This window comes from Pongo abelii, chromosome 4 (genome assembly GCF_028885655.2).
Source record: "Pongo abelii isolate AG06213 chromosome 4, NHGRI_mPonAbe1-v2.0_pri, whole genome shotgun sequence".
In the NCBI taxonomy this organism is placed as follows: domain Eukaryota; kingdom Metazoa; phylum Chordata; class Mammalia; order Primates; family Hominidae; genus Pongo; species Pongo abelii.
In genome coordinates, this window is record NC_071989.2 from 75,108,514 (window position 1) to 75,121,962 (window position 13,449).

The following is a 13,449-nucleotide window of genomic DNA, read 5'->3' on the forward strand; positions in this document are numbered from 1 at the left end:
GGAGGGACGGACGGAAGGACGGACGGCCCGACGGACGGCACGGGGAGGGGGCCGCCATTGAGCCTGCCCGACTCCTTGGCTCCGGCTCCGGCTCCGGCTCCGGCTCCGGGTGGCGGCGGCAGCGGCGTCGCGGACGAAGGGCGCGGCAAGCGCTATCGAGACAATAACCCTGCCGCCCGGCTCTGGGGGCGGCGGAGAGGAAGCGGTGGCGGCCTAGCGCGGCCGAGGCTCGCCGAGCGCCCGGGCAGCGTCCTCGCCCCCGCCGGCCGGGTGCCGCTGCCGTCCGGTGTGCGGGGCGCGCCGGTTGCCCGGAGCCCGAGGCTCCCGGCAGCCGTCCCCTCCCCTCCCCCTCTCCGGTGCGCGCGGAGCTGGTTTTCCGGGTTCCCCTGGACGGAGCTGGATCCTGCTTCTGGCCGAGGCAGGAAGTGAGTTTCGCACTGCAATTCCGGGCGGTGTCACGAGTGAAAAGTTTTTTGTTTTTTTTTTTCGGCGGAGATCCTCGTTGGGGCTGGGAAACTCCTGCAAAACTCGAGACCAGGAAGCCAGCCCGCACCCCAACCCCCACCAAAGCCACCTACTCTTCTGCGGGAGGCCAGTCCACATCCGTTCTCACCCGAGAGAGATTTTCAGCTGGATCCAAAGTGACTGATGAAGGGAAGGAAATCATGTCAAGCGAAGCCTTGAAAAAGCTGCCCTGAGACGCTGTCCCGCCGAAAGGTAATTTTCACGAAAAGTGTCTCTGAGTCACAAAGTTTATGGGACTTTGTGACTCGGAAAAGAGATGATCCTTTAGTGTGTTTCACTCTTCTCCAAGTTGCCCTAAATCCTCCTTTTCTCATATCGAAGCGGATAATAATTGAGGGGCTAAATAATCGAACTGTACCCCCCCGCGTCCCGTCTACCCCCTCCCCGCCCCACCATCTGGACTTTGGATTTTTTGGAAGAGGTTGTAAGAATGCGGTGGGACGAAAAGTTTTTAGCAGTCCAAAGAACGAGTGCCTTTGTTCAGCACAGGGGCCAGAAGTTTTGGTTTTCTGGAACGTATAGAGTGTATATTAAGTTGCTCAGCCAGGCACCTTCTGTTTGGGAAGAAAGTTTGGTCGCTGCAGCGAGTGATTTGCTGTTATTGAGATGGCTGCCGCGTTTGTTTATACTGATACCGATTATATTGGCGCTTGCGTCAATCGTATATAGAGGTTTTTATTTTTATTTTTTTATTTCCAACCCTGATCAGTATATTTAGTTAGATTTTAGAAACCAAAAAATCTTGCCATTCTTAGTTGTTTTTCAGGGTGAGTAATATATTTCTTTAGTTGTGTGTAGTGTGTGTTTTTCAGACGTTTAGCGCCGTATAACTTGTTTAATTAATTGAAAGCAGGTATCGACTAGGCTTTTCTTGTAACTGATCCATTACGGAGAAAAAAGGAGTAAGGACTAAGAATAGAGAGAGAGAGATAATTAAACAACAATAACAACAACCTGTAAGACGTTTGATAGGACTTCTGTACAGTTCAGAACAGACTATATGGGAGGGGAAGTAAAATGCTTAAAACGATTTTCAAGGGAATCACAGTGATTGTGATAAAAAGCTGTGCTTTTCGAGTAGTATAGTATTGACATTTTTGTGTTGTCCCAAATGTTTTTGGTCGGTTCTGCATAAATAGTGCTAGGTTCTGCCTACATCTGTGGGGGCAGGATTCATGAAGCATGGCAGACATTCCACCAGTCAGAGCTATGAACACTTCTGAACCAATGGGGACTAGTTTTGATAGCAGCAAACCCAAACTTTTTTTCAGTGGTGTTTTAGTCTTTTTCTGTTTAGTTTTTTTCCCAGTACTTTTGCGGTACAGGGAGGTGAAATACAATACTGTACTTTTGAATATATATTGAATAAATTTGGTAATCCTGTTGGTAGGTATATCCTAATTATATATTGATGTTTAGATTGCCTATGCTGTCTCACGTAATGACCGGGAACCCGAGGAGAGAGTTGATTTTCTTTAGTTCAAAGAGAAAAAATAAAGTTTTAAAGATCAGGATCAAATTATTTCACAATTTGTTCTTTGCTACTTCAGCTTCATTAAGTATATCTCCAAAGGCAGTCTTTTATTTATTACTGTAGTTTTGATTTTTTTTTCCCTCCCCGGGGCATGGTCTCAGGAGATTCTTTTTTTTTTTCATTGTTGGTAAGATTTGTGAACCATAGAGTAATTCCTGTTAAGTCAAACTAGCTTTATCAAAGAATTTAAAGTGCATAACTCATCTACTTTATGATTTTGGAACGTATCATTAGGCTGCAAAAGAGGTTATTCTTGGGCATCTGAAAGAGGTGAACAAAATAAATGGCACTGAACTTCAGTTTCCTTATATGGCTTATACTTGGCTTCAAAAGCAACAAAACCTTAGTAGAGCAAGTCCTTTACAGAGAATTATCGCTTTATGAAGATGGTTATTTATTAGTAAATTTTGTATTAAAAAAAGTATTGTAGCACTTGAAAATGACTATTTAAGCCTCTATTTTTAGATTTAGTTCTTGATTTTTTTTCTCAGGAGAAGAGTAGTATGTTTCGATGCAGACAACACGTTTTATAAAGTGAGGTGTTCACCTTTGTGTTTCTTTTTTTTCTCCTCAACAAGGCATAATTTACTTCGTAGTTTTCTTGGAATTCTGTTTATCACTGAATTAACTTAAATTTTAGGTTTTATACTATTGTGAAACTATAAGTATTTTCGAAGCCTTGTTTAAACTGTGACAAAGGTTTGAAAAGAGGTTAATAGAGGAGTCATCAGTTAAAATATTTTTAAATGGCTTCAAAATTTGGGTATTCTTCTAGTATGGTGTGGATTTTCGAAGATTAAATTGGCAAATAGAGAGTACTTCCAAAGTCTATATTGCACAAAATACACACTTAAAGGCTCTGTTTATTAAAGGTAATCATGAATTTTCAGGACTTTAACTGATTCAAGTAGTACTGTTACGAAGTCTCCTTGCCATTTGAGATCAAACTATTGTAAACTTTATGTATAAAAAGCTTACAGACGTACAAACATGGAAACCAAATTTTTATTGTATGCTGTTTCTTAATGAAGTGATAACTATAGATATATTACACATATATCATTGGTAAATCTCAAAAATCGATTATTTTACACATTGTTGGTATTGCACTATTAGTAAATAATACCCTCTAAGAAATACAGTTAAAAGTTTCAGAAAATAGGTGTATATTTCAAAATTACTTATTTGAAATAATTGCTTATAGATAATACGATTTAGACTTTAAGCTGCTTTTGTTTTGGAAACAGATTATGGCAGTACTTACAGAGTATTTGGGATTATGCAGAATTTTAGTGATGCTGGGTAGCAATTTCTTTTTTTTTTTTCCCGTAATTGCTGCTTATCCAGATTCTCCTTACATACCCTACTTGGCTGCCTGCATTTTGACTCTTTGCCTTGCTCATTCATTTCTTGAATCTGTTACATGCTTGCTTGGGTTTTCTTTTTCTGGGAATACATCTCTATTACAAATCTCTAAAGATGTCTTTGTCTTTTCCTCTTGGTTTTTGTTTTTTTTTTCGAGATGGAGTCTTGCTCTGTTGCCTAGGCTGGAGTGCAGTGGCACAATCTCGACTCACCACAACCTCCACCTCCCGGGTTCCAGCGATTCTCCTGCTTCAGCCTCCCAAGTAGCTGGGATTACAGGCGCGCATCATCACGCCTAGCTAATTTTTGTATTTTTAGTAGAGACAGGTTTTGCCATGTTGGCCAGCCTGGTCTCGAACTCCCGACCTCAGGTGGTCTGCCCACCTCGGCCTACTGAAGTGCTGGGATTACAGGCGTGAGCCACTGAGCCCGGCCTACTGCTAACTCCCATTTTTCAGATTCACCTTTTAGCTGTCTCTTCTTAGGTTTCCTAATTGTAAAAAAGAAACCTAGCTGCTATTCAGCTTTCTCTTCTGATTCCCTTAGCTTCCTATATTTATAGTTAGCATCATTTACCTAGCCTTATTTTCTCTGTGTTCAGTTGGTCGTTCTTAATTGTATTTTGCCATTTCCCTCTTTTCCGAACTGTGTTAGTCTGTGTTTATCACCTCAAAAAACTGTTCAAAACATGCAGTAGAAAAAGTTTATCTGATCTTATTTTATCAGCCCATTTAATTCTGAATATTCCCTTTGCATTTCAACTTAAGTGCACCTGCCAGTATTTTAACTTTATATTCATCAGTATATTGCTTTGTTTTTTTTGAGATGGAGTCTCGCTCTGTTGCCCAGGCTGGAGTGCAGTGGCAAGATTTTGGCCTACTGCAAGCTCTGCCTCCCCCAGGTTCATGCCATTCTTCTGCCTCAGCCTCCCCAGTAGCTGGGACTACAGGCGCCCACCACCATGCCCGGCTAATGTTTTGTATTTTTAGTAGAGACAGGTTTTCACCGTGTTAGCCAGGATGGTCTCGATCTCCTGACCTCGTGATCTGCCCACCTCGGCCTCCCAAAGTGCTGGGATTACAGGCATGAGCCACCACTCCCGGCCATTGCTTTGTTTTATACTTTGTTTTCTCAATTTTCCTTTTTCTCTTTAGTGTTCTTAAAATTGACTGTCAAGATAATACCAGGTTGTTATTTATTCTTATGTATTAAGACTTTGTAACTCTCTCTACCTTCTTGTTTTATTATACTTTTGGCCTCTTAAAACATACAGATTTATTTCTCTGTTCCTTCTTCTCTGTACCTTCCTCTTCTGTCCCACCTTTCAAGTTAGATGTCTTCTCTGACACAGAATCCCTAAAATTTTGTAATTATCTTTCTTTGATTTCATGAAATAAGCACAGTAGTACTCTATTACTCTATTTTTGTCACTTCAAGTTTTGTTCCAGACACCATTGAATGAAGGCCTTGCCAGGCTTTAAGTGATAGTGTGGAAGACGATAGAAAAGAAGAATATCTAAAAATTCACTTAATAAGACTCTACTTATCTGGAGGTTATTTATTATAGCTTTAAAAGCATATTGAATGTAGTAGAAAAACTAGAAAATAAAAAATGGCATTTCCTTAATCAAAACAGGTATAGCAGAGTCTGGGGACTTCACTTTTAGGGCCATTATTATTCAGAGCCCGTTTACTTATGTACATAATGAGCTGTTTTTGGTTCTTTGGTGTCCCAGAAGGGGTGAGAAAGGTGCATTTACTGCATTGTGAAGTTATGACCTGTGGTGTTACAGTGAAGTAATAGAAAAATGGAAAGATGACTGAATAACTTAGAAAATAATCTGGGACAACTTACTTTGAGGCTAAGTGCCTTGTACATTTCATTTGTCCGTACAAGGATTCACTCTGTTATAATATGGCATAATTACAAGAAATAGTAATAGTCCTAAGGCAGCTGTTCTCAGACTTTTTGGTTTGACTCAAAACAGAAATTTTAAAAAATTAATTTATTTGAAAACAAGCTATTGCGTGTTAGTGTAACATTGTTTTAATAAAAATATAATTGTTTTCTAAAATAAATATTTAGCAAAAATAGTGGCAATGTTTTGTATTTTTGCAAGTCTCTTATGTTTGGCTTAATAGAAAACAGCTCGATTCTCATATCTGCTTCTTCACTCCATCTGTTACAATATGTTCTTTTGGTTAAAGTATATGAAGAAAATCCAGCCTTATACAGTACAGGTATTTGGTTGGAAAAGGGAGGAAGACTTTCTTTTCTTTTTTTTTTTTTGAGATGGAGTTTGCTCTTGTTGCCCAGGCTGGAGTGCAATGGTGCAGTCTCGGCTCACCGCAGCTTCTGCCTCCCAGGTTCAAGCAATTCTCTTGCCTCAGCCTCCTGAGTAGCTGGGATTACAGGCATGCGCCACCACGTCCAGCTAATTTTGTGTTTTTAGTAGAGACGGGGTTTCTCCATGTTGGTCAGGCTGGTCTTGAACTCCTGACCTCAGGTGATCTGCCCGCCTCGGCCTCCCAGAGTGCTGGGATTACAGGCGTGAGCCACCGTGCAAAGTGCTGGTCACGAGGTCAGGAGATCAAGACCATGGACAACATAGTGAAACCCTGTCTCTACTAAAATACAAAAAATTAGCCAGGTGTGGTCGCAAATGCCTGTAATCCCAGCTACTCAGGAGGCTGAGGCAGGAGAATTGCTTGAACTCGGGAGGTGGAGGTTGCAGTGAGCCGAGATTGCGCCACTGCATTCCCGCCTGGCGACAGAGCAAGACTCCGTCTCAAAAAAAAAAAAAAAAAAAAGACATAAACCTGGGGATACGTAGTGGTGCTAGTGCAGCTTGAAGGCATTGCCTTTGTTCTTGTAAAGGTGTTAGCTGTTTTATCCACCATTGCTTTTGCAACATCAGTGTAAAATGTAAATATGATGGAAAAGGGAAAAATGACATTTCAATATTATTATAAACACAGTTTTGACCTGGAAGATTCCTTGAAAGTGTCTCACGGACTTCCAGAGACTGTGGACTTCCAGGGCCTATGGACTGCACTTCAAGAACTTAGGTGGAAGTTGGGATTTATGGAACTTTCATTAATTAAATTTTTTTTCTTGTCTGTTCGTATTGGATTCTGGGAGAGTGTTGAAGCTTGATCTTTTAGCCCACTTACTTGATTTTCATTTGTTTTCAGTTATTTTGTTACTTGTTTTTGGAATAGAGTTTCTAAGAATTCTAGTTTTTCATAGGAGTTGAATTTTTTTTTTTTTTTTTTTTTTTTGAGACAAAGTCTTGCTCTGTCGCCCAGGCTGGAGTGCAGTGGCGGGATCTCGGCTCACTGCAAGCTCCACCTCCCAGGTTCATGCCATTCTCCTGCCTCAGCCTCCCGAGTAGCTGGGACTACAGGCGCCCGCCACTGCGCCCGGCTAATTTTTTGTATTTTTAGTAGAGACGGGGTTTCACCGTGTTAGCCAGGATGGTCTCGATCTCCTGACCTCATGATCTGCCCGCCTCGGCCTCCCAAAGTGCTGGGATTACAGGCGTGAGCCACCGCGCCCGGCCGATTTTTATTTTTATTTTTTTGAGACAGGATCTCACTGTGTTGCCCAAGCTGAAGTGCAGTGGCATACTCACGGCTCACTGCAGCCTCAAACTCCTGGGCTCAAGCTATCCTGTCACCTCACCTTCAGCCGAGACTACAGGCATGCACCACCATGCTCGGCTAATGTTTTAATTTTTTTGTAGAGGTGGGTTCTTGCTTTGTTGTTCAGGCTGGTCTTGAACTCCTGGCCTCAAGCAGTCCTCTGTCCTTGGTCTCCCAAAGTGCTGGGATTATGGCATGAGCCGCTGTACCTGGCCCAATTTTGGTTTTCTAGCCCTATTTTTGGTCTGCATGTAACCTTTAATCTCTGAGATGTTCTTTTAACATTGTCTTTTGTTTATTCTACTAACACTACAGAAAATTTGATCTTACTGTGCTTTTGGTGTATGTCATGCTTTTTGTTTTTTCTTCAAATACTAGGTTTTCATAGTAGTCGAAGTTTTATATGATGACCTAGTCTCTACTGTATTGGTCATTTAAATATATATTCCCAGCCCAATGAATCCTTCTTCTGGCTTTGGTGATTGCTTAGAAGAGGAAAGGGAGAAATATTTAATGAGTTTCTCTTTGAAGGTATGTGGGTAGCTTGACCTTTTGGTACAGGTGCTTACTGTTCCTCAGGAGGCAATCAATCTCCTTTTTTCGTAATCACACTGTCCAAGTGTCACATCTCCTACATACATAGAGCTGTACTAGAGGCTTTAGCTACACAATGTTCTACTGTGGTTTTGCTCTCTGGCTGACTGCTCAGGATATGCTTCTCTTAATCCTTCTTGCTAAGAAAACTCATCTTTTTTGGAGATCCCACTTTCTTCTTGTTTTGGGTGTCTGGTTCCTCAAGTATATTGCATTTTGTTATTTCCCCGACCCCAATCTACTTTGTATTCTTTATAAATTCCGTTCTGTTCTTATCTGTGGGTATACCCCTCCCAGGTTTTCAGCACTGCTATAGATATTTTTAAAATAAATTTTAATTTTTGAAACAATGACCGACATATGGAAAAGTTTGAACATTTTTTTTTCCTGAACCATTTGACTAAGTTGCTAACATGATGCCCTGTCGTCACCCCTAAATTTTTTTTTTTTTTTTTTGAGAGCTCTGTCGCCCAGGCTGGAGTGCAGTGGCGTGATCTTGGCTCACTGCAAGCTCCACCTCCCGAATTCACGCCAGTTCTCCTGCCTCAGCCTCCCCAGTAGCTGGGACTATAGACGCCCGCCACCATGCCTGGCTAATTTTTGTATTTTTAGTAGAGATGGGGTTTCACCGTGTTAGCCAGGATGGTCTCGATCTCCTGATCTCGTGATTTGCCTGCCTCGGCCTCCTAAAGTGCTGGGATTACAGGCATGAGCCACCGCGCCCAGCCCGTCACCCCTAAATATTTTAATGTTTATTTCCTACAAACAAGGATATTCTCCTGCATATAATGACATCATTACCATCAAAATCAGAAAGTTAACGTGAATGTATTACTAACATCTGAACCTCATTAATTATCCCAGTAATGTGTTTTACAGCAAACTATTCCAGTTTAGAATCATGTGTTACATTTTGTCATCTCTTTATTCTCCTTCAATCTGGAATAATTTCTTTCTCTTTTCTTTCAAGGCCTTGACACTTTTGAAGATCTGAAGATGACAGGCCTAGTTATTCTGTAGAATACCCCTTAATTTTCATTTGTGTGATATTTTTCATGATTAGATCTTTGATTAGATTTTTATGATTAGATCTTTGGCAGGGTTATTGTAAAAGTGATGCTGCATTCTTCTTATTACATCTTATCAGGTGGCAGGCAATTTCAGTTTGTCCTATTATGGTATTCACTTTATGTGATTAAAGTAGTGGCTGCCAGACTTGGCCTTTTTAAGGTATTCATTCCCTGTTTGTAATTAACTAATATTTTGTGGTAGGTGCTTTGAAACTATGTAAATATTTTGTTTTGTTTGTCATACTTTAAATTCACTTATTTACATGTACCTAGGTTTATCTTCACAAGGACATAATGCATTACTATTTATTTTGGTGCTCAAATTGTTCTTGATTGGCCAGTGAGAACCCCCTGGCTTATTTTCTTTTTTGTTTTTGATAATCTCTTCCTTTTTTGAGTACACCTTGTTTTTAGCACAGTTAGATGTTCTAACATATCTTCTACTTTTCCTGGTTGTTTTCAGTGGAAAATGATACTTAGAAGCTAAGATCTGGGGCTTGTGTACATTGTTGTTCTTAGGGTATTGTTACTCTCAGGCCCTCTTCATATATAAAGCTAGAAAATATTTTTATGTACTTACACATATTTACATCTATTTTTATTTATATATCTATAAATATATACAGTGGTCCCTGAATTATACTTCATTGACTTTACCAGGGGTTTTATTGGGGTACTAAGTGCATTTTCAACCTATGATATTTTTGGCTTAAATGATGGGTTTATCCAGATATAAACCCATTGTAAATCGAGGAGCATCTGCATATTTCTATAATGCAATTCTAATCCAGCACCACCAGCTTCACTCTAAGTTGTTTTTTTTTTCCCCTTTTCATACTTGTAACTTATCTCTAACAGTGAGAACTAGTTTTGTTTCCATATGTTATGTGTGTGAGGAAGTTAAGGTAAACATTTGTTCCAACATTTTTGAGCCAGAAGTCTCTGCAGTCCAATTAATTTCTGAAGTATTTCTAAAGAGATAAAATTACAAACTGTAAAAAGGCAAGTTTTAATTCTGTGATAAAGTACATTTATGTGAAATATTTCATTCCTTAGTAATTCTTGAGGCGACTGTGAAAGGGGGATGGAAGAAATCCAGTACTTGTATTATTTACATTGGACAAGTTATTTGTGGAGATAATTGCTCAATTTCAGTATGAGTGCAGTGATTTTGATGCAGTTGTGTTTTTCTTTTTTGGAGAAGAGTCTCGCTCTGTCGCCCAGGCTGTAGTGCAGTGGCGTGATCACTGCTCACTGCAGCTTTGAACTCCTGGCCTCAATCAATCCTTTCACCTCAGCCTCCTGAGTAGCTGAGACTACAGGCATATATGCCACCACGCCCAGCTAATTTTTCTATTTTTTTATAGAGGTAGAGGTCTTACTATGTTGCCACGATTGGTCTCCAACTCCTGGGCTCGAGTGATCTTTCCACCTCGAACCTCCCAAAGTACTGGGATTATAGGTGTGAGCCACTGCACCCAGCTGTGGTTTTCATATATTGAGGTTATATTGCTTGCATGATCCTGAAGTCTTGAAGCACCTAATAATGGTGTTCTTGGAATTTTACACCTTAGGTCACTCTAGACTGTTTGTGGGAGCATGGAGGGAGGTCTGATGGGGGGGGTGGGGAGATGAGGGTATGTTTGTAGTAGGACCAGTGCAAGAAACTAGTGATCTAAAAATGAATCTTGTTGCCAGGGTTATCACGCAACCTAGAATAAGTTGGTTTGACTTTCCTCTTCCTTATGGATTTTGGAAGTGATTTAAGAGGCATATCCTTTGAGACTAGAATAAATCTCTCAGTCTTCTAGGAAAAGATAAGGATCTTGGCAGCATCAAATGGATCCTTTGGGTGCCCTATTAATCCCTGGGGACTTCAGAAGATTTAGTTTATTGTGTTGATGCTGACTACAAAATAGCAGGGACTGTATATAGTAGATGCTTTTTGATTTGTCATGGATACCTGGTATCAACAGAGTGTCCTGTCTGCTCTTTTAAAAGCCATTCCCAAGCCAGGGACCCTAGGACTCATCTGCTTTATTTTCCTGACCTTAGTAATTGAAATTTCTGTCGATTCTGTCTTACAAATGTCTACAGAGTGAGACACTTTGGGGTAGGATAGGAAGGCTGGATAAGGTGAAGGGCTTTTGATAGGCAGAGGGTAAAAACAATTACCTTAATCTTTTTTTCCCCAATTATAAAAATAATCTTGCTGTAAAAATTCAAACATAGAAATATAGAACATAGAAGATGAAAATTCTCCACAATTCCATCTCCCAGATATACTCCGGTATGTGTAGTTAAAATTGATAGCTAGCTAGAATCAAATTCCCTCTGAAGACTGTGTATCAATTTGTACTTCCACCAATGGTATATAAAATTACCTGTATGCATTTTTGACCAAAATGGGTATTGGTTATCTTATAATACTTGTGGACTTCTGAGAAAGGCAATATAGTACAGTATGTAAGAACATAAGTTTTGGAGTCAGATTGCCTGGATTTAAATCCACGACTTACTAATTATGACATTGAGAAATGTCAATTCTTTTAGGTATAGTACATATACAGTGTGCCTTTTGTGTTCTACATGGTTTTTATTGATTCGTTGCTTATCCTTATGCATTGGCTCTGGTGTTTGCCATATAGATGCTTAAATTTTAATGTAATCAAATTTGTCAGTCTCTTTATGCCTTTTGGTTTTAATGTTATTCTTGGAAAGTATTTGCACCAAGATTATAAAGGTAATAACCTAGCTTTTTAAATTTTGGCTTAAGGAGTGAAAAAATCATCTAGCTTTATGCTCCCCAAATTTCTAACTAGTTGTAGTGCTGTTCGTTGAATAATCGTTTTACTTCTGAAAGTCTCCCTTTATCATTAGTAAATCCCCAAATATGTTTATACTGTGTCAGGATTTTTTTATTTGTTGTGTTTTTTATGATACTATGCTATTTTGACCTCCCTTCCCTTCATTGTATATTTAATATCTGGAAGTGTTGCTTTGTTACTCTGCTTTTAAAGGAATTTTCCAGGTGGACATGAATCATTTTTATCAGCTTCTAAAAATAATTCTTGGCTGGGTGCGGTGGCTCATGCCTGTAATCCCAGCACTTTGGGAGGCCGAGGCGGGTGGATCACGAGGTCAGGAGATCGAGACCATCGTGGCTAACACGGTGAAACCCCGTCTCTACTAAAAATACAAAAAAATTAGCCGGGCATGGTAGCGGGTGCCTATAGTCCCAGCTACTCGGGAGGCTGAGGCAGGAGAATGGCCTGAACCCGGGAGGCGGAGCTTGTAGTGAGCCGAGATCGCGCCACTGCACTCCAGCCTGGGGGACTGAGCGAGACTCCGTCTCAAAAAATTAATAATAATAATTCTTGGTGGTATGTTGATTGAGAGGGTCTGCATTTGTAGATTAGAAGATCGTTGATATCTTCACGATAGCATATCTCTTTCTAGGAAGATAGATGTCCCAATTATTTGATGTTTGATGCCCTTTAGTGGCATTTATGATTTTCATCTTGTCATATCTGTGTTTCTTGTTGATACGCATATTTGTTATTTTTAAGAAACCATATATTTTTGTTATATTTGTTTCTAAAAACATTTTGGAGGGAGGGCAAGGGCTTCTGTTTTTATGAGGCTATTTCATCAATTGTATTATTATCTGGCTATTTAAATAAAGGAACCAATTGAGTTTCATGTTTATTATCTACTATACTCTAGTGATGACTTTTGAAAAATTGCTTTTAGTATTTTAGTTGATATGTTTGTATTTTCTAGGTGTACAGTAATAGATTCATGAGCAGCCATACGTCTTTTTTTTTTTTGAGACAGTGTCTCGCTGTCACTCAGGCTGGAGTCGGTGGTGTGATCATAGCTCACTGCAGCCTCAACCTCCTGGGCTGAAGTGACAGGTGTGCACAACCCAGTTTGCGTATTTATTTGTAGAGATGTGGTCTCACTCTTTTGCCCAGGCTAGGACTGATTCTATTTTGTTTTGTTTTTTTTCTTGAGATGGAGTCTTCCTCTGTCACCCAGGCTGGAGTGCAGTGGCGCGATCTGGGCTCATTGCACCCTCCGCCTCCTGGGTTCAAGCGATTCTTCTGCCTCAGCCTTCCAAGTAGCTGGGACTACAGGTGCACGCCATCATGCCTGGCTAATTTTTGTATTTTTAGTAGAGACAGGGTTTCACCATATTGGCCAGGCTGATCTCGAACTCCTGACCTTGTGATCCGCCCACCTCAGCCTCCCAAAGTGCTGGGATTACAGCTGTGAGCCACCACGCCTGACCAGGACTGATTCTTTTAAGTAGAAATTGGTCCCTTTTACTACTCTTCTGCCCCTTGAACATGTTATCAGTCATGTGAGAATGGCCTCTTGAACCTTGTTGTTCCTGAACTGGTTTTTTATTTGTCTCTAAGAAATTAATACTAATTATAAACATTTTCTTTGAATTGCTTAGTATTTAGTGTGATGTACAGTAATAAGCTGGCCTGCTTTATCCATGGGTTACATATGTACGGATTTTGTACTCATGAATTCAACCAATCATGAATTGAAAATAATTTGAGAAGAAAATCAATAAAAAAATACAATAGCCGGGCGTGGTGGCTCACACCTGTAATCCCAGCACTTTGGGAGGCTGAGGCAGGTGGATCACGAGGCCAAGAGGTGGAGACCAGCTTGGCCAATATGGTGAAATCCCATCTCTAC

At 40.3% G+C, this 13,449-nt stretch overlaps 1 protein-coding gene across 6 annotated transcripts in view; it reads left to right on the forward strand.

The window, feature by feature from the left end:
• Positions 1 to 330: 330 nt before the first annotated feature.
• The window catches only part of ERBIN (erbb2 interacting protein), a 151,033-nt gene continuing 137,914 nt past the window's right edge, over positions 331 to 13,449 (forward strand). The window contains exon 1 of one of the 6 annotated variants that reach the window (XM_054556421.2): positions 331 to 717. The gene's annotated coding sequence lies outside the window, so the exon portion shown is untranslated. The remainder of the gene's footprint in view (positions 718 to 13,449) is intronic. The other 5 variants (XM_054556420.2, XM_063724125.1, XM_009240758.4 and 2 more) reach the window with 5 other exon arrangements.